The following is a 23129-nucleotide window of genomic DNA, read 5'->3' as shown; positions in this document are numbered from 1 at the left end:
TCCAAGTTTTACTCTAGTAAGACCATCATTAGAAAGATGAAACAGGGATGCTGCCTTACCTCAGTTCAGGGAAAAAACAAATGAAAAGAAGTGCCCTGAGCACTGTATGGGCAATGGGAAAGGTGTCATATATAAATCACCCCATCCCTCTTTCTCTTTATTTTTTTAAACTCTAGCTCATGTGTGTGTGTGTGTGTGTGTGTGTGTGTGTGTGTGTGTGTGTATCTGTATGTGTGTGTGTCCCTGTGCTCGAATACCATCTTGGTACTTAGTGCAGTGATTTAGTTTAGGTGATTGGAATGTTTCAAGTGAGAAAGGGAGGGGGGAGTTGATGGCTAATTGCTACTTGATGGTAAGACAAAAAAACAGAAAGCTCAGCTAGAGTACAGCTCTCCTCTCCCAGCTGACAATGCAAATATCACTAAGAGTGATTATTACATTGTCAAGGAGCTGAGGAAGCATCTGCTTGAGAACTCTAATAGTCCTCTAACTGGTCTTCCGGGCACCGGTTCATCCCTTCTCCAATCTATCCTCCACTCTGTTACCCAGGTAATCTTCCAAATGTCCCCTAGGATGATGTCACTCTTCTCCACAAAAGTCCTCAATCACTTATTGCTGCCTAGCAAATAAAACAAACTCCTGGTGTTGACATTTCATTCGCTCCTAAAATCAGACCCCTACCTACCCAGACTTATCTCTTTCACCTTCTCTGTGTGCTAGCCAAACTTTTCATCCCCTATTTTCATACAGTTCTCAAACATCTCTCTGTCCGCCCTGCTGGAAACAGAATCTCCCTTACCCTGTCTCCCTCTCCATCTGTGAATGCCCTTCTTTTCCAGTAAGACCCAACTTGGATAGGAGCCATTCTCCAGGTGATAAGTGGTCAGTAGGCAGTTTTTAGAAAAAGAAATCAAAGCCATCAATAATCATGTGAAAAACACTAAATCACTAATAATTAAATAAATGCACATTAGAACAACACTGAGATAGCACTACATACCAGTCGGATTGGCTAATGGCAGAAAAGGAAAATGATAAATGCTGGAGAATATGTAAGAAAATAGGTACATTACACAATTTCAAAGTCCGATTCTTTTTGTACAGAAAAACAACTTTTGGACATGTATACATATATTGTATTTAATTCATACTTTAACATATTTAACATGTATTGGTCAACCTCTCATCTTGGGGGGGGCGGGAAAGGAGGGGAAAAATTAGAACAAAAAGTTTGGCAATTGTCAATGTTGTAAAATTGCCATGCATATGCTCTGGTAAATAAAAACTTAAAATTATTAAAAAAATAAAAAAAAGAAGAAACTCAAAAAAAAAGAAGAAAATAGGTACACCAACGTATTATTGGTGGAACTATGGACTAGTACAATTGTTCTGGAGATCCATTTAGAACTATGTCCAAAGGAGTATAAGGTTGTGTATAAGATGTGTATACTTTGACCTAGCAATTCCTAAGTCTATATTCCAAGGAGATCACAGGAAAGAGGATAACTATGTGCAAAAATATTTTAGCAGCTCTTTTTGAGTGATGGCAAAAAAAAAAAAATTGAAATTAAGGACATGTCCATCAATTGGGAATAGCTAACCAAGTTATGGTATATTAATGTGATGGCACAGCACTATACTGTAAGACATGATAAAAGGATGGTTTCAGAAAAACCTAGGAAGACGTATATGAACTGATGCAAAGTGAAGTGAGCAGAATTAGTAGAACAATTTATACAGTTAAGAGCAAGATTAGAAAATAATTAATTGTGAAAGACTTGGTAACAGTGATTTACCATAACTCTCAAGAACTCGTGAAATAAATATTACTCACTTCCATATAGAGAACTGACAGTGAAGGCTGAAGCAAAATTTTAATTTACTTTATTTTTCTTATCTTTCTTTAAGGGGGGGAGGAGAGAAAGCATGAAATATATGTTTTGCATGGCTTCATATATATAATGGGTATCATATTTCTTGCCTTTTCAAGGTGGGTGGGAGAGTTCGAAGGAGGGAGCAAATTTGGAAGGAAAATAAAAGACCCAACTTGTGGAACAATGCCTCCAGGAATCCTTTTCGGACCCACCCACCTCTTGGAGAAAGGAATCTACCCTTCTTCAATTTTCTCTTAGCTCTTTGTGTGACTCTCTTTTGCCCCTGTTATATACTATTTGGCATCATATTTATATAGATGTCACAGCCCATTTATAAAATATAAGCTACTTGAAGGCAGAAACTGTTATTTCTCTTTTTTGTATCTTTAACACTAAGATAGTACCTTGTACATTGAAAGTACTTATTAACTGGATGAATTAATTCCCTTTAAAGAATATGTTGGGGCAGCTAGATGGCACAGGTGGATAGAGCACCAGCCCTGAAATCATGAGGATCCGAGTTCAAACCTGGTCTCAGACACTTAACATGTCTTAGCTATGGGAGCCTGGGCAAGTCATTTAACTCCAATTGCCTCAGGGGGAAAAAAGAATATGTTAATAGGGACATAATTTGCTATTTTGAACCCATGACGGAGACCCTTTCCTTCTCCCTGTCTCCCTCCCAATCCCAAGCATTTTCCTGTCTGGGATCAGCTCTCTTAATTCTAATGGATGCCTGAATTTCCAATTCCAACTAGCTCTATAATTTTATGTAAACTCCACATGACCAAGTCCTTAAAACAATCAAACAAACTTCCAATTATATCTAGGGAAGTACCCTGGCCTTATTCACACCGTAGTGCACAATCTAAATTTGTTCTCACCTGATAAAAGTATCAGAGTATAGTAAATCATCACATCTTTTTGTCAATAGGAGGAACTTGATTAATTTATCCAATCTGTCATCCCCTCCCCACTGTAACCTTATGATTCTATAAATGTAGATTCACCTGGGGTGGAACCAGGGGTGTGCTGAAGCCAGATCGAACCCACTTATGAGAGCTGATAGTTCAATTTTCAGCATGAACTACATCTTGAAAATTGGTAAAGCTACAAATCAGAGCTTAATTTACTGTTTTGTTGATTGTCTTACCTGGAAAAAAAAAAAAAAAAAGTGATGAAATGTTAATAACAGATTAAACTTTAAAAGTAAGTCTTTTGTTTTTAGAGTCTGTTGTTAACTTTCACCTGCATGCCCCTGGGTAAAATCAGCCTTAACAATTAACAAGGGCCACATTGATCTAGAGATACAGCTCAGAGACAAAGATAGGCTTTCCAGAGGCAGGAGCTATATATAGATGCCTAGGAGAAAGGCATGAGATGTCCATAAGATGAAGATGATAATGATAATGGTGGTGATGATGCATTTGCATAGTATTTTTCCCCTCAATAGTATTTTATTTTTCCAAATACATTTAAAGATACTTTTCAACATTCGTTTTTGTAAGATTTTGTGTTACAGATTTTTAACTCTTCCATCCTTACTTCCTGCCTCCTCAAGAGCAATCTGATATAGGTTAATTTGTATAGTATTTTAAGGTTTGTAAAGTTTTAAATTTTGTCTCATTTTTTTCTTCATAATCTTGAGAGGTAAATTGCTATTATTATCATCCTCATTTAGCAGATGAGGAAATTCAGGAAGACAGAGACTAAGTGACTTGCCCATTATGTAGGTTCTCAGTGTCTGAGGCCATATTTAAATCTGGTTCTTTCATTAGGCCTAGTGTCCTGCCCACTGTGCAATCTAAATTAAGAGCAAATAATTGTTGTTGTGGTTGAAGAGTCATTTTTCAGCCATGTCTGACTCTGTGACCTCATTTGGGGTTTTCTTGGCAGAGATACTGGAATGTTTGCCATTTCCTTCTCCAGATCATTTTACAGATGAAGAACTGAGGCAAACAGGATGATGTGACTCACCCAAGATCATACCTCTAGTAAGTTTCTGAGGCCAGATTTGAACTCAGGCCTTCCTGATTCCAGGTCTGGCATTCTATCTACTTCCTCCCCTAACTTAAGATCAATAGAGGATGGTCTCTAAAGACTGGAGGAAGAGTCTTTGAAGACCACATAGGAACTAAAAACAACTAAAACAATTCATATTTATATATTGCTCAAAAAGGTACAAGCTGCCCAAACTGGACTTCCTGTTCTCACATGACATTCTAATTCCCACCTGTGTGCCTTTGCATTGACTGCTCCTTACTCTCCCTTCCTGGAACATACCCTCCCTCCTCACCTCTGCTTCTTAGAATCCCCAGCTTTGATCAAAACTCAGTTTAGGTGCCATCTTCTCCAGATCCTGTAAGATGCTTTGTATAATAACCACAGTGTGATGAGGGAGCCTCCATATTCTTATGAAATCCTTGTGAAGGATGGTCATCATGATTTTTAAAGAAAATTTTGGAATAATGGGGTATCATTCTCCAATTGATAAATGATCAAATGATATAAATAGACAATTTTCAGATGATGAAATTGAAACTATTTGTAGCCATATGAAAAGTGTTCCAAATCACTATTGATCAGAGAAATACAAATTAAGACAACGCTGAGATACCACTACACACCTGTCAGATTGGCTAAGATGACAGGAACAAATAATGATGAATGTTGGAGGGGCTGTGGGAAAACTGGGACACTGATACATTGTTGGTAGAGCTGTGAAAGAATCCAACCATTCTGGAGAGCAATCTGGAATTATGCCCAAAAAGTTATCAAACTGTGCATACCCTTTGATCCAGCCAGTACTACTACTGGGCTTATATCCCAAAGAAATACTGAGGAGGGGAAAGGGACCTGTATGTGCAAGAATATATGTGTCAGCCCTCTTTGTAATGGCCAGAAACTGGAAACTGATTGAATACCCATCAGTTGGAGAATGGTTGAATAATCTAAGGTATGTGAATGTTATGGAATATTATTGTTCTGTAAGAAATGACCAGCAGGAGGATTTCAGAGAGGCTTGGAGAGACCTACATGAACTGATGCTGAGTAAAATGAGCAGAACCATTGTACATGGCAATGGCAAGATTATATGATGAACAATTCTGATGGATGTGGCTCTCTTCAACAATGAGATGATTCAGGCCAGTTCCAATAATCTTTTGATAATGAGAACTATCTACACCCAGAGAGAGGACTGAGAGAACTGAATGTGGATCACAATATAGCATTTTCCCTTCTTATGTTGTAGTTTGCTTGCATTTTATTTTCTTTCTCATTTTTTTTCCTTTTTGATCCAATTCTTCTCATGCAGCAAGAAAATTGTGTAAATATATATGCTTATTGTTTTTAAATGGGCGTATCCTGGTGATGCAGTAGAGAGCACACCAGTCCAGGACCAAATCCAACTATGTGACCCTGTGTAAATTATTTAATCCTAATTGCCTAAAATAAAAAAGGATAAAAAGAAAGAAAAAAATTGAAAGCTATTTTTAGTGCAATCTTATAATGCTTGGAACTTCTCCCCTCTCCCTTCCGGGAGTCATCTTTTAACAATATACAAAACATGGAAGGAGGTGTTAGTGATTTATTCCCACCAATGACTATGCATATATTTTGTTTATGCTTATTTGTATACATGTTGTGTTCCTGGATGGAATACAGACTCCTAGAGGGCATAAATTGTTTCATTTTTACCTTTGTGTCCCCCCAGTGACTAATATATTTTGTGTTATTGTTCAGTTATGTCTGACTTTTTATGACCCCATTTGGTGTTTTCTGGGCAAAGATACTGGACTGATTCGCCATTTTCTCCTCCAGCTCATTTTACAAATGGGGAAACTAAGGTGCATAATGTTTAAATAACTTGTCCTGCATCACACAGCTTGTAAGTGTCTGCAGCCAGATTTTAATTCAGGAAGACAAATCCTAACTTCAGGCCCAGTCCAATTATACTACCTACTTGCCTTTACTGAGGGATGTATAGTAGGAGCTTAATAAATGCTTGCTGAATGATCTATGGGACTTGCTCTTCCATTAAATCAAGACTTTCTTGCAGAAGGAATAAAAATAGAACTGGAGCAATTAGTAGCTAGGACAGCCCATCTATTCTTTAGCCAACTAGTAGTTATCTTAAGATAAGAATCTAGGAGCAGTAAGCTCATTCATCTGGATTCTAGTTCTTTACCAGGTTTCATGGCATAACCAGCTTTGATTTGGACCTTAAAGACAAAGATGGAGATAAGGAGGAGGGAGTATTCCAATGCAAGCTCAGGGGAGGTCATGGGAAATGTCAGGGAGATAGGAGAAAGCATAGAAAGAATGAAAAATGGATTTGTTTCAAGGAACATATCTCTGGGTAGAAGTAGGATGCATTTGGAAACAAAAGTGACATAAAAACAAAAAATCAACCAAATTTAAATTTAAAACATTAAAAAGGAAATGGAAATGGAGAGTAATTCTATTTGATGAGAATATAGAACCTATGAAACTAGATGAAATAAGGTCAGACAGGACAGCTGGGTGGTGAAGTAGTTAGAGCACCGGCCATGTAGTAAGGAAGACCTGAGTTCAAATCCAGCCTTGGATGCTTATTAGCGGTGTGACTAAACAAGTTGCTTGACCCCATTGCCTCCAACAAGTAAACAAATGGTAACCTTTAATGCAGGCAATAGGAGCCTCCAAATAGACTCTGTAAGTAGAAGAGCGATGAAATCAGACACCAAGAAAGCTATCTTGTCTCCCTTCAGCAGAGGGTAGGAGAAACAAACTTGCATGACTCACCTAACCACATCTGTTCATCTGACTTTTCAATAAACACTGCATCACAGAAAGGCCCGGTCCATTGAGAACCACGGAGGATGCAATCTTAGGTGCTCTGATTTAGGAGGGGGATCACGCGGCAGGGGTGAGCAGCTTTAAATAACTCCTAGTTATAGTTATCGTATGAATAGCTTCCCTTCCTGAGCATTGATGTCATGTGGGTAGATGAATCATATTATTCGTGGTTTCATAGCATCGCAGAAATAGAACTAGAAGTGACCCCAGAAGCCGATTGTATTGATCATCAATATTTCCAATTGTCCACCCGACATTTATTGCATGCCATACAATATATATCACACGCACTGTGCTTATCCTTTAGGGGACAAGTCTGCTTTTTCTTTTAAGGTGTTTAAAAAACCTTGTGATGCCTCTATTTCTTAGAGGAAGAATAGAATCCATACCATCCTTGTGGCTCTTTCCATTCCCTTCTTCTGTGTGGCTGCTTATGTTGGAAGTATTTATTGTGCCCGCCACAACACACTAACTACAGTTTGTCCCTCCGGTCCCCAGCTTCTTAAACTGTGGTTCACAACCCCATAGGGGATCCTCTGACTAAACGTGAGGGTCATGAAACTGTGAATTGTTTCCGTAAATGTGTGATTCGTAGGCCTGTGTTACAGAGCTGGGGCCGTGCAGGATTTTTTAAGTGAAAGGGGGTCTCAAGGGGGGAAAGTTTCAGCAGCCCTGCTGTAACCTCCTGCAGAAACGGATTCGGGGATGCTGGCTTTTTTACCTCCTCCATTGCCCACCCCACCGAGGGTGGAAGTGCACTGGCTGACGTGTTTACAGCATGAACACCTGAACCTACAAGGGCTATTGACACGCAGTCACGACCGCAGGACCGAGCAGTTTTATCTCCTCTCTCCATTACCGGCTCTCTTTTCTGCTTCCCACAGCAGCCCCATCACTGCCTCTAATCACCGGCTGCTTCTGATCTTTTTGTTCTCTTTCCTCTTTTCAATGCTTTCCCCCCCCTCCTCTCTCTCCTGTTGTCATTTCTCAATATGAAAAGGCTGGCCTTTTCTAATCCTCACAGCCAATCAGAGCAGGCCCTTTCTCCCACTTAGCAAGCAGAACCAATCACAGCCCCTTGACTGTAATCTCTGGGTCTTCAGTTCTCAGCTGTGTTCTCTGGTTGCTGGGGGACTCGAGCTGCAGCCTTGTCACCAGAGCAGCGCATGTTTGCCAGCTACATCTGGGCTAGATTTATTCCATAAACCATAAGCTGAATAATAGGATTTTTTTTTTTTACTGCAATACTAGAGACACTTAGATGAACTCCATTCCATTTATGACAAATCACCATGAAGCTCAATACCAATTGTGTTTATATCATTAAACAGGAGCCAAATTAACTTATTTGTAAGCTCCATTTGGCTTTATATATTGCTATGCACAATCTGCATAGATCACTATACATGTGCACATTTATATAGATACACACACATCTATTTACTACATTTGTCTGCCCATAAAGCAATATCTTGGACTATGTCCAGAGGAAGATGGCCAAAATGTTGAAACAATTGGAAACTGTTGATTTCCATAACTGGAAGCTTTCTATTGAAGAAAGAGATAATTAGAATAAAACAGAATTTTAAAAAGAAAGAAAGAAAGAGAGAGAGAGAGAGAGAGAGAGAGAGAGAGATTGAGAGGGGGGAAAGAGGGAGGGAACGAGGGAGGGAGGAAGAAGGGAGGGAGGGAGGGAGGGAGGGAGGGAAGGAGGGAGGAAGAAAGGAAGGAAGGAAAGAAAGGAGGAAGGAAAGGAGGAAGGAAAGGAGGAAGGAAGGAAGGAAGGAAGGAAGGAAGGAAGGAAGGAAGGAAGGAAGGAAGGAAGGAAGGAAGGAAGGAAGGAAGGAAGGAAGGAAGGAAGGAAGGAAGGAAGGAAGGAAGGAAGGAAGAAGAAAGGACGGAAGGAAGGAAGGAAGGAAGGAAGGAAGGAAGGGAGGGAGGGAGGGAGAGAGGGAGGGAGGGAGGGAAGGAAGGAAGGGAGGGAGGGAGGGAGGACTATGATAGCTTTAGTCCGGAAAAAGAAAGACAATGTATCAAGAATGTTTCCACTCCAGAATTTTTCAGGATTTCAAGTGAGGAAGGGATCAAGCATGTTCTTCTCGGACATTGGCAGCTGAGAGCAAAGGATGACTGTTATAGAAAGGTGATTTAAGTTGAAAGTAAAAGAAAACATGCTGAGTATTAGAGCTGTCTAAATGTGAAATGGATTGTCTGAGAACTTAGTAGATTCCCTATCACTGGAAGCATTTAACCAAATGCTGAGTGGCAATTTGCTGGCCATATTATAGAGAGGATGTTTCCTGTACAGGTATAGATATAGATGGTCTCTGAGATTCTTTCCAAGTCTGTAGTTAACTTAGTTCTGTCTTATTTTTATCTTAGTTGACAAGACAGATTCTTTTTTTTTTTTTTTTAATTCATTTTTCCAAATTATCCCCTCCCTCCCTCCACTTCCTTTTCCCCGATGGCAGGTAATCCCATACATTTCACATGTGTTACAATATAACCTAGATACAATATATGTGTGTAAATACCATTTTCTTGTTGCACATTAATTAGCTTCCGAAGGTATAAGTAACCTGGGTAGATAGACAGTAGTGCTAACAATTTACATTCACTTCCCAGTGTTCCTTCTCTGGGTGTATCTACCTCTGTCCATCATTGATCAACTGGGAGTGAGTTGGATCTTCTTTATGTTGAAGATTTCCACTTCCATCAGAATACATCCTCATACAGTATTGTTGTTGAAGTGTACAGTGATCTTCTGGTTCTGCTCATTTCACTCAGCAACAGTTGATTTAAGTCTCTCCAAGCCTCTCTGTATTCCTCCTGCTGGTCATTTCTTACAGAGCAATAATATTCCATAACCTTCATATACCACAATTTACCCAACCATTCTCCAACTGATGGACATCCATTCAACTTCCAGTTTCTAGCTACAACAAAAAGAGCTGCCACAAACATTTTGGCACATATATGTCCCTTTCCGCTCTTTAGTATTTCTTTGGGATATAATCCCAATAACAGCAATGCTGGGTCAAAGGGTATGCACAGTTTGACAACTTTTTGGGCATAATTCCAGATTGCTCTCCAGAATGGCCGGATTCTTTCACAACTCCACCAACAATGCATAAGTGTCCCAGTTTTCCCACATCCCCTCCAATATTCGTCATTATTTGTTCCTGTCATCTTAGCCAATCTGACAGTTGTGTAGTGGTATCTCAGAGTGGTCTTAATTTGCATTTCTCTGATCAATAGTGATTTGGAACACTCTTTCATGTGAGTGGAAATAGTTTCAATTTCATCATCTGAGAATTGTCTGTTCATATCCCTTGACCATTTATCAATTGGAGAATGGTTCGGTTTCCTATAAATTAGGGTCAGTTCTCTATATATTTTGGAAATGAGACCTTTGTCAGAACCTTTACTTTTAAAAATATTTTCCCAATGTGTTACTTCCCTTCTAATCTTGTTTGCATTAGTATTGTTTGTACAGAAACTTTTTAGTTTGATGTAATCAAAATCTTCTATTTTGTGATCAATAATGACCTCTAGTTCTCCTCTGGTCATAAATTCCTTCCTCCTCCACAGGTCTGAGAGGTAGACTATTCTCTGTTCCTCTAATCTATTTATGATCTCATTCTTTATGCCTAAATCATGGACCCATTTTGATCTTATCGACAAGACAGATTCTTTTTGAAAAATCTCAACTTTGGGTTGAACTAAATAGGGGAAAGGCATCAGTTTATGAGGGAAAAGCCAAGAGAACCACGGGGATCAGTTTGTCCCCTCAAGCTAGATGAGACAGTAGAAACAACTATCCCAATTTTTCAGAGTCCACTAATCTGGGCTATTGGGAAAATGTTATCTAGAGCTGTTAGAAAGGTGAAAACTCAAGATAAAAAGAGGCAGGGATTGCCTAACTCGTTTTCCAAAAGTACATTCCCTCATAACTTATCTTCAATAACAGTTATAAGTCACATAATTAAAGAAAAATCACCATCCCCATTTCTAAGGCTCAAATTGATCTTGCTAAAGGTAAAAATGGTTTACTGGTCTAGAATCCAAGCCTTCTGATAGCACTCAGTTCTCTGACCTCATTATCAACTAGATTGAAAGTTTCTTGAGGAAAGGGATCATGGGTTTATAATATGTACACACACACACACACACACACACACACACACACACACACACACCCTTATATACATTTAGGTTCTAGCACACAGTGGATCCTCCATAGATGCTTATTGAATAAAAGAAGGATTAAAAAAAGAATGAATGAATAGCTTCCTTTCTCTCCATAGTTCCTGCATAGAGGTTAGCATGATTAGTTCCTAGGAATCTGGACTCAGAAAATTACTCTATGCAAGCAGCCAACCAAGAAAATAATTATAAACTAACTTTTACCAAGAATAGGTAATGGTTACACCTTCCCACTCCCAAATTCAGTGAAGAATATATCCTGAGAGTTATTTGCCATTTTTTAATCTTTTCCCAAAGTGTGTACAATCAAACAATGGCCTGAGTCCAAGGTCATTCCACCCTAGCCACTATTAAGAATAGGCTCAGTCAGTGTGGAACAGGATTTCCCATTCTGTCCTCAACACCTACTCACAATTCTGACTTAACTACTCACCCCAAACCATCTGAGTGGAGAAACAAGAATGAGGGTCACTAAGCACCAGACAGTTGGCTGGGAAAAAACATTTCGTGCAACCTTTTGCCTCCCAAAAAAGACCATTATGAAAGATGGCTGACTGATCACCTCACTACTAAAGTTCCCCAAACTCCAGAGAATTACACTTCAAATATTCATTATCTCTGCTAGTCCCACCTGAACCTCTTCTATTATAAGTCAGCCCCTTCAATAGATGCTAAGAACCACTATTTTCCTTCCATTCCAAAGACATCCCCTCATAATCAGATTTGGGGAATAATCAGGCTTGAGTTTCTTCTCCTAAAGGACTGGAATTCTATATATGGATAGAATAGGTATGAAGAATAATGACTCATATATTTACTACGTTTTAAGACTTGAAAAGTGCTTTCCTCACAACAACCCTATACTGGAATCAGTATAAATAATATTATATTATTCTTAAGGATGAGCAAGATGAATCTCTAAAAAGCCACTGACCCACAATCACACGACTAGTAAATGTCAGAGACAAGATTTGAAACCAGGTCTCCAGCCTCTTAAAATAACTTTGTTGTTGCCTCCTGCATCTGTTCAGGTAAGTGATGTGTATTCAATTTCCTCTGGAGGATTTGTGACAAATTTGTTCAGAGGTATTCCCTTTGATCTGTGAAAAAACCATTTGGAAGAGGATTTGAAAGAAGTCCTTAACCCTTAATGACCCATTGTTCTTCTGTACCAGACTGTTAGAGGTAATTTTATTTCTTTACTCAAGAGAATTTAGGGAACTGATCAAAGGAAAAAGGAACTGATTAGAGGGGGAAATTTCTGAGATAAATATATCAAAGGTTGACACCAAGAAATTCCAAAGAATTGATTCAAATTCAAAGGGCAATGCCCTACCTCTAGTGGATAAAAGATTAAGATATGTGAATGAACAATTGACAAAGGAAGAAATACAAACTTCAAATGATTATTTTTAACAAACGTCTGCCTCAGTAATCATCAAAGAAATGCAAATTAAAACAACTTTGATGTACTACCATCTCATTTGTTGGATTTGCAAAATATAAAAAATTTTAAATTCAGTGCTGATAAAGTGTAACAAAGCAGGTACTTTACTGATGGTATTGCAAATTAAACAGCTCTTTTTGCAAATCAAATTGGTAATACGTAATAATTCATAAAACTGATTATGCCTTTGACTCAATAAGACCATTACTAGAATATTACCCAAAGGAAAACTAAAAATCTGCTTGTACAAGCACATTTATAATTGCATTATTTGAAATATAGAAAAAAATTAAAAATAATCTAAATGTCCAGAGTTTGGGAAATGGCTGCCCCAATTGTATAATGGAATAATATAATGGAATATAATAGCACTACCAACAAATGTGAAGAATATAAAGAAATATGAAGCAATTCATAGGAAATGCAAAACAAGACGGACTATGTCACTGAAGCACTTATTAAGTTCTTATTCTGGGGGAAAACTAGGTTCCACAATGGATAGAGCACCAGTCCTGGAGTCAGGAGAACCTGAATTCAAATCCAGACTCACACACTTACTATCTCTATGATCCTGGGCAAGTCCAATTGCAAGTACTAAACACTAGCAATACAAAGAAACTGAAAAACAAGTCTTGCTTTTAGTATTCAGTCTAATAGGGGAGATGACACGAAAACATCTATGCATAAGTATACTATATGCAGGATAAATTTGAGATACTCAGCAGAGAGAGGGCACTAAGATTAAGCAACAGTGAGAAGGGTTTTTGAGGAAGGTAGAACTTTATCTAATACTTGACCACTCAGTCAAGAAGGAGGAAGAACCATATAAACAAATTTGATGACTACCTATACCTGCAAAAGAAGGATATAAATGCACAGAAAGGAAATGAAGGAATAAACAAAAAGAGAGGACACATGAAGGGGAATAGTGAAGAAGTTATCACTGCCTAAAAAAAAAAAAAAAAAAAAAAAAATAGCTTATGAATGGAAACAATTTATGATACAAAAAAAGTATTGTATTTTGAAAATGATGAATGAGTGTTTTATTTATTGGGTTCAGTTTTTTTAATAAAATAAAAAATTACATAGGCTTAATGAATTAGATCATGATTTGGGATTAATGGCTTGCTACTTCTTGCAGGAGTCACTAGGTGGTGTCATAGTGCACAAAGCACTGGGATTAAAGTCAGGAAGACTCATCTTCCTGTAAGTCCAATCTGGCCTCAGATACTTATCAGCTGAATGACTCTGGACAAATCACTGAATCCTGTTTGCCTCAGTTTCCTCACCTGTAAAATGAGCTAGAGAAGGAAATGGCAAAGCACTCCAATATCTTAGCCTAGAAAACCCCAAATGGGGTCATGAAGAACCAGGCATGACTAAACAAATTCCTCTTGCCAACATTTGCCTAAATTTCATTCTAAGTTTTTGCTTTCTGTTGTTGTTAATCATTTAACAAGGTCATAATTTTGATGCTATGATTCAAGAAGGAATTTGCTCTTTGCAACACAATTCAGTGGAAAGAGCTCTGGACTTGGAGCATAGATTTTAAATCTGACTCAGCTCCCTTTGCCTCATCCCTAAGGCTCATTTTCCATATCTGTGCCATGAAGGCATTTCTTTTTAGGCAAAGTTCAGCCTTGGTCATTGGTCTCGGTACTTCTGTCCTCTCTCCCTTGCTGTAGGAAATAACCCTAATTAAACAAATCATTTTTCTCCTCCAAAAAAAGAGTAAATGAGACTAGATTATCTCTAAAGACAGCTGGATCATCCAGTATTTGTTGCTTGAGTAGACAATGAAAAGGTCAAAATGGAATAAGCTCTTTGCAGAGTACTGAGCACTAACCATCTACAGATTGCCTCTGGAAACTCAGGACATGAATTTCTACCCTTATCCTAGGGATGGGGGCCCCACACTGTCTGCCTCACACTCGATGTCCAATCCATTTTTATTTAATGTGCACAGACCTGCTACTTTTTATAACAATCTACAACAAGCCTATTGAATTCACAGTTGAGTCTCTTCTAAACAGGTCTTTTTTACTTACTTACTGCATTGCATTGCTCCACAGAAGCTGAGCAACTAGACTCTGAATATGCTTAATGAATGTTGTTCATTTATTTCAATTATATCTGATTCTCCATGATCTCTTTTGGAGTTCTTTGGCAGAGACACTGGAGGGATTTGCCATTTCCTTTTACAGCTCATTTTGCAGATGAGGAAACTGAGGCAAATAGGGTAAAGTGATTTGTCTAAGGTCACACAGCAGCTAAGTATCTGGGGTATAATTTAAACTCAGATTTTCTTGACTCTAGACCTAGCACTCTATCCACTGGGTCACTTAGCTGCCTTAAATTTGAACTTACTTTGGTCAAGATAGAGTTGATTAGTTAATATGCACTGTATACAGGAATGGGAAAAATGCAAGAGAAATAGAAGATATAATTTCCATGCCCTTGGAGTTTAACCTCAAAGTGGGAAGATACAAAGTGGGTTTGTATGCCAAAGCTATTATAAAAGAGAGAAAAGAACCTACATTGCAAAAAATGTTTATAGCAGCTCTTTTTGTAGTGGCAAGGAATTGGAAATTGGGTGAATGCCCATCAGTTGGGGAATGGCTGAATAAGTTATGGTTTATGAATGGAATATTATTATTCCATAAGAAATGATGAGCAGGCTGGTTTCAGAAAAGCCTGGAAAGACTTACATGAGCTGAATGAAGTGAGCAGAAACAAGAGAAATTGTACATGGTAAAAGCAAGATAATGTGATGATCAATTGTGATGGATTTGATTCTTTTCAACCATGAGGTGATTCGAGGCAATTCCAATAAACTAGGGATAGAAAATGCCATCCACATCCAGAGAGAGAACTATGGAGACCGAATATGAATTAAAGCATGGGATTTCTGTTATTTGGGTTTTGTTGGATTTTTTTTCTTTTTCATATTTTTTTCCTTTTTGATCTAAGTTTCTTGCACAATATGACAATACGGAGATGTGTTTAAAAGAAATGTACATATTTAAATTAAAAAAAAAGATTTTGAGTTCCAAATTTTTCTTCTTCCTTCCCTTTTCTCCCCTCTTCCTAAGACAGTAAGCAATCTGATATAGGTTATATATGTGCAACATGATCAATACTTTTGACAGATCTGAATTCAGGCATGATCTTGAGGCTTTGACTATCCTGGTCCTTCCTCTAGATATCCTCCAGCTTGTCATGCCCTCCCTAAAATTCAACACCCACAGGAAAATATAATGTAGTCTGACACAGGCCACTTCATTCTGGACACTATGCTTCTTAAAATAAGATGAATTTTTATCTACCATATCATATTGTTGATTGATATGAACTTGGATTCCATTAAAACACCAAAAGAGCAAAAAAATCCAGACCTCTAACTCCAAATTGTTCTTTCTAAATCATACAACATTGTTTCTTAATTCAGGGTATCCCAATGTCTTAGTGCCATATTAAGCTAATAAAACTCAAAATAGCACCACAATCTTTGGGATGTCCTGTACTTACATTTTATTTTAAACTTAAGGTAATAGCTAGTATTAGTGCTAGCGACTGGCCAGCATCAACCATGCCAGCCCTATCATGTTCTTCTGAAATTTATTTTTTGGAACCAACAGTACAAACTTTACATTCATTCCAGAATCTCTTAGTTTTCTGCTCATTCTATTCTTAAGGAGCCTGCAGAATGGCAAAGCTGAAAAAGTTCTACATTTGGAATCAACAGATCTGGGTTTTAGTTATAGTTCTGATCTTTATTATCTGTGTGATCATGGGCCACCTAACTTTTTCCACTTTGGTTAATTCATCTGTAAAATGAGGGTTTAGAACTAGCAGAGATCATCTTGTCCAACTCCATCAATTGATTTTGAAGCCCAAAGATATTAAGCAATTGATATAGAGTTGAAGAACTAGTGAATAGCAAAATCAAGATTAAACTCAGTTCCACTGACTACAAATTTAAAGTTGTTTCTATCACACAATACTGTCTCATAATATCCCAAAGCTGCTTTAAGCAGTTAAATCTTAAAACAGCACTAGGCCTTTTGGGACAGCCTGTGTTAAAGAAATTTACATCATGGGCTTGTGAAGTAAGCATTTTTTAAAGTTAAAGTAATAGCTAGTGTTTAAGTAAAAAATACTCTTAGCAAGTAAAATAAAACATTGGGTAGTTGGTGGTGAAGTGAATAAAGGATGAGCCCAGAGTCAGAAAGACCTGAATTCAAATCCAATCTCAGTCACTTACTAGCTGTATGACGCTGGGTCATTTAACTTTGCCTCAGTTTCCTCATCTGTAAAAATAAGCTGAAGAAGGAAATGACAAACAACTGCCAAGAAAACCCCAAATGGGATCATGAAGAGTCTGACACAACTCAACAACAACAAAAATACACACACACACACACACACACACACACACACACACACACACGCATGATTATTATTCTCCATCATTCTACACCTCAAACCACCACTCTGCCCTCCCCCAACCATCCTTTAAACAATTCTGTAATTCACTCCCTCTTCTATGAAATAGAGAACTACAAGTTCACCTTCACGCTAATCACTTTGGACAAAAAATCCTCTTGAATCCTTTCTATATCTTTTCAGCATCACTCTCATAGGGTGGACATTCATATAGTATTCCAAGGTTTGCAGTCATTTGTTTACATTATCTCTTTTGGCCTTCAAAACAACATTCTGAAATACATTTGCTACAATAATAGCCCATTTTACAAATAAAAAAACTGAGTTCTGAAGTTAAATGATAATATAAATATATATAAATATCTTTCCATAAATAACATATACATATATGTTATGTAACATGTAGATGGATATAAACTCTGGAGCTAGGATCTGTGTTCAGGTCTCTTCTGACTACAAGTCCAACACTATTTCTACCATATCATGTTGCCTCTCATCCATCCTTGCCCTAGGTTGCCAAACCAATTTAAATGCTGGTTTTCCTTTTCTGCTCCGGTGACTGCCTTGTCAGCATTTGGCTGAATCCATGTATGGGCTTGAAGCTATCAGCTCCCAGAGGACTGGAGGGGTGGGTGAGGAATGAGTGTTTGTCCAGCATAATACCGAGTACAAAATAAGTGGCTTATCAATTCTTTCCTATGGCAATAATAGAGGGCTCTCTCAAAAAAGTGATTGGCAAGGAGCCAGGGACGAATTGAATAAGTACAGGTAATGGAAAAAGTCAGACTAATAGGTAGGAAACTGCATTTGAACCCTGGTTCTAAATTTGCTAACTCCCCAGATTAACAGAGGAAATAAATTGCTAAGTTTACTAGCTATTTGTGTATGAATACGGACATTTTTTTTTCTGAAAACTGAGAATGGAAATGCCACATAGCAACTGGCCTCCAGGTAAAAAACAAAAACCTGGGTTTGAGTGCCATGTATGACATGTATGAAGTATGATCAAAATGTGAGCTATTATTCTTTTGCCTTCTCCTTCTCCTGCTAATTCTATGATTCTATCTCATTATTTTTCCCCTCGTGGACATTAAAGGCTGTTTCCTCATTACTAGACTTGACATACAGAGACCCCAAGTTCAAACATGAGGGAAAGGGGACCCCAAATTCACACACATATATAAGCCAGCACCCCAACTAAATTAAAGTATGCCCTTCTTGCTGTTCCAATGCTATTTCCTTCATCTGTCGATCAGGAAAACCCCCAAATGCAACAAGGAAGGGATGTTTCTAACCATGATATTGGGGTAATGCGACTGTTGTGAAGGTAGAGCCACAGCCAAGTATTTGTGTGCACTAATGCCATCTGTTTAAACCGTGGTTGTGACCCTGTATGAGATCTCATAACTGAATGTGGGAGTCACAAAATTATGGTTTGCTATCAGTAAATGTTTGATTTATATACTTATTTTATATACCTATGCACCCATGGTCATGGAAAAATTTCTTGGGCAAAAAAGGGGTCCTGAATAGAAAAAATTTAAGACACCTTAGACTAGGACATGTTGCCAAATTGTATTCTTTTTCCATGACCATTTCCTAGAAGTTTTGATCATTTACCATAGTAATGAATGGGATTTAATTTATCATTTACCCAATATTCTCAATTCTGTTTTTATAGCTCTTAACTTTGTTTTCTTTTCACCATTTCCAGGGTTAAAAGCTTCAGGCCCTAATATTTTCTTTCCTACACACTGAATTTGCCTCTTTCTTATATACTGAATTTGCTTCTTTCCTACATATTAAATTTGCCTCTCCTACATACTGAATTCTCTTTCTCACATACTCAATTTGTCTCTTTCCTACCTACGGAATTAGTCTCTTATACAGGTCCCAGTTTCCAATCTCTCTCTTTTTCAACTTGTCTTCCACAAATGTCAAAAGACTCCTTCTAGCCAAAAGATTCCTCCTAAGACCAAGGTCTGACTGTGGTTTTTTATTGCCCCCTACCATATAATTCCAAACTACCTTTCTAGTCTTATTTTACCTTCCTACTTTTTAAAAATTCTAAGTCCTAGCCAATTTGGACTACACATTCCCCAAATTCCATCCTTCAAAGGCTGCCTCCATCTATTTACACAGGGAATTCCTCATGTCTGAAATGCACTCCTTCATCTCGGCTTCTCAAAATCCTTATACCCCTTCAAGGCCGAACCAGAGAGCTACCTCTTCTATGAAGCCTTCCCAGATCCTTCCAGTTTTTACATTTTTTACTCTCTTCAATTTTCCTTGGGTTCTATTTTCATGTCTCTCCTAGTAAAATGTAAACTTATTGAAGGCAAGCACTGCTTAGTTTTTGTCTAAAATACTCTCACTTTTGCTCTCTGTATAAATATATATACAACACATATCTATATATGTTATATAACACATATAGATAAATTTAAATTTATTTATAAATATATTTCTATGAATAATATCCATGTGTTATAACACATACACATAAATTTAAATTTATTTATAAATATGTTGCTATAAATAATATATCTATATGTATTGTATATAACACACAAATTTAAATTTATTTATAAATATATTTCTATAAATAATATATCCATGTTATATAACACATATAGATAAATTTATTTATAAATATATTTCTATGAATAATATCCATGTGTTATAACACATACACATAAATTTAAATTTATTTATAAATATATTGCTATAAATAATATATCTATATGTATTGTATATAACACACAAATTTAAATTTATTTATAAATATATTTCCATAAATAATATATCCATGTTATATAACACATAGATAAAATTTAAGTTTATTTATAAATATATTTCTTTAAATACTATAAAAAGTATATTTATAGAAATACATAAACAAATTTACATGTGAATATATTTTATATAAATTTGCATTATATATTTATGCCATTAAATGTAAAACTAATGTTTTATATGTAAATATATTATATATATTCCTTTATATTATACATATTTATTCCTTGAACATAATAAGGACTTCATGAAGGCTTGTTCAATTGAAGGAGGCAAGAGGTATGGGAAGAGAGTTCATTTTTGGTTAGTGGGGGTTGTCCATTGTGGCTGAAGTATAGCATTTGTGGAGAAGAATATTATGAAAAAGACTGAAAAAGTAAAACAAAGCATTTGAACATCACTGGGTAACCATAAAGCGCTGTTAAGGACTTGTTTATTTTTTCTTTCTCTTTGGGGAGTTGGGAGGAGGCAGTTAGTTGCGTTTAAGTGACTCCTCCAGGGTCTCACAGGAGGAAGGGTCTGAGGTGGGCTCTGAACTCAGCTCCTCCTGACTCAGGGCTAGTCCTCTGTCTACTGCACCACCCTGCTGCCCCACTACAAACTTTTGAGCAGAAGAGTAGATCAGAGAGAGAAGAGACCTCAAAAGCTATTATCTGCCCCCATCACGGTACAGATGAGGAAACAGAGGCACAGAAAGGTTAGGTCTTGTGCATGACCCCAGAGCCAGTAAATGTCTGAGAGGATTTGAATCCAGTTCTTCCTGGCTCCAAACCCCATCCACTAGGCTTCCCTACTTCCCCACATGGTTCTTCTTACACTGCATTATTCATGTTGGCTACTAGGTGGCACTGCCATTCTATAAGGATGGAACATCTGGCCCTCCTCTGGTACTTAACTGGCCCCAGGGAACTCTGTATTCTTCTGTTCTTCTTCCCCACCTGCCTCTGTATTCGTACCCACCTTCCTTCTCTCCCCACATTTGGCTAACCTTTCAGACCTGCTCTCTTAACTCTGTGTCCAATCTCTTCCCTAGTCCAATTCACCCTATATATCCCTGGCAGACTGCTTTATCTGAGCATCTTCAACTCACTATTCTACTGAAGAACAAATCTAGCTTCCCATTGCCTGACCTTGGTATAAACTATTTGATTCTACTGTTTGGTCCAAATTCCTACAGTATTTAAAGCCTTTCCATACACTACTCTGGCATTTCATCCCGTACTACTGGTGAATGCTGCTTCCCATGTTGCTTATCTTCCCAATTGTTCCGAAAATTTTTGAGCACAGGGATTGTTCCTTAAATGTTTCACATTGGTAATATGGTAATTTGGAAAGGAGACCTGCCCTGCCATTTACTGGCTTACCTCCTAGTCCTGACAAGTCACTTAATCCTTGCTCCTCAATTTCCTTCTCTGAAAAGTGGGAAGAACTTATATTAGAACACAGCAAGAAGAAGACTGTACGAGGATCAGTTCTGATGGACGTGGATCTCTTCAATGAGATGATTCAAACCAGTTCCAACTGTTCAGTGATGGAGAGAGCCATCTACACCCAGAGAGAGAATCCTGGCAAGTGAGTGTGGAACACAACATAGCATTCTCACCTTTTTGTTGTGGCTTGCTTGAATTTTATTTTCTGGTTTGATTTGATTTTTCTTGTGCCACATGATAATTGTATAAATAGATATGTATATATTGGATTTAACATATTTTAATATGTTTAACATATATTGGATTACTTATCATCTAGGGGAGGGGTGGGGAAAGGGTGGGAAAATTGAAACACAAGGTTTTGCAAGGGCTAGTGAAGAATAATTGTCCGTGCATATGTTTTGAAAAATAAAAAGCTTTAATAAAGGGGAAAAAAACTTAGATACATTTCAAGACTGTTGTGAAATTAAATGAAATCACTGAGATATATATATAAACATTTTATAACCAAAAACCATTATATAAGTGTGAGTTAGTATGGTTATTATTAGGGTAAGGGTTTGACGATTGCTTCAACTCAGATATTTTTAAATACTTGTTTCATAGAAGCCACTTTGGTGGAAGCTAATACAAAAATCGAAATAACATATCCCCTGCCCTCAAGGACAGATCTTACTAGTGGGGGCTGGGTGGGAGGAACAGAACTTTACACATATAAAAGTACTCAAAATTTTATAAAAAATGAATGTTAGAAAATGTCTCTACATGTAATTAAGAAAAATAAAATATTATTTATATGTAATTTTTTAAAAGATAGAATATGATGACAAAGGAAAGAGCTAATTAATGGCTTGGGAATATTTGAAGATAGAGGTATACTTTCAGCTGGGATGGGTTGGGAGGAAAGAGAGTATTCATAGAGGCTTCATGGAAGAAGCAGCACTTAAGCACAATCTTAAAGAGTAGAGATGAAGAAGGAGCACGTTCTGAACATGGAGTATGACATGCAGCAATGTGTGAAGGCAGGAGAGGAGGGGATGTGTTCAGGAAAAGCTAATAATCCAATTTTTTTCTACAACATAGAAGGCCAGAAAGAAAGTCATATAGGGTAAAATCAGGAAGATACAGTGCATAGAATATTGCACTCATTGGAGACCGTAACTCAGAAACTCATTGGAAATCATAACTCAGAAACTTATAAGTTGTATGGCTAGACAAGTAAGTCACTCAACCTCTCACTGCCTCAGTTTTCTTATCAATCAAATGAGGGCGTTATAGATAATTTGGAAATATGTCTTGTGTAATTTCACATGTATAATTGTGTATCATATTGCCTACTTTCTCAATGGGCAGAGGAGGGACTGAAAGAAGGAGAGAGAATTTGGAACTTAAAATTTAAAAAAAATAAAGGTGTTATATGTGTTAACCTCCAGAGTCTCTTTCAGTTCTAAATCTATGTTCCCACAAAGGATGTTGGAACCAGATTGTAGAGATCCTTAAATGCTAGCCCAAGAAACTTGCTGTTTATCCCTTAGTCGATAGGGAGCCACCAAAGAATATTAAACAGATTAATTATTTTGGCAGCTATGTGGAAAGGTAGATTAGAGAGGAGAGACTGAAGGCTTTTAGGGAATTTAATAACTTTTAGCCACACGTGGGGAGAAGAGGATATGAGAGAACAAACTTAACCATTCACATCTACCTAATCAGGAAGAATCCTTTCCTAGATTGAGAACTCATCACAAAAAAACCCATTGATTATCAAGGAAAGGATCATATTTTGGCCCTCTATATTTAATTATTTGGGGTTTCCCCCTTGTTTCAAATATCAGAATACTGCAGTGCCATAGCAGTATTCAGTAATTAATCTTGCTTGTTACTGTCATTCCCATTCCTTTTTTAGATCACATTAAAATTATTTTTCAAACTTGAAGAAGGAAGAGCCTTGGTTTCTGTATCTGTAAAATGAAAATAATAATAATTAATAACAATAGTACCTAAATCACAGGGAGTTGTGAGACTCAAGTGAAATCATGTATGTAAAGAACTTTACAAGTACTATGTAGCAATAGGAACAGGACCTGTGATATT

This window comes from Sminthopsis crassicaudata, chromosome 4, assembly GCF_048593235.1.
Source record: "Sminthopsis crassicaudata isolate SCR6 chromosome 4, ASM4859323v1, whole genome shotgun sequence".
Lineage (NCBI taxonomy): Eukaryota > Metazoa > Chordata > Mammalia > Dasyuromorphia > Dasyuridae > Sminthopsis > Sminthopsis crassicaudata.
Note: the sequence above shows the minus strand (reverse complement) of the source record.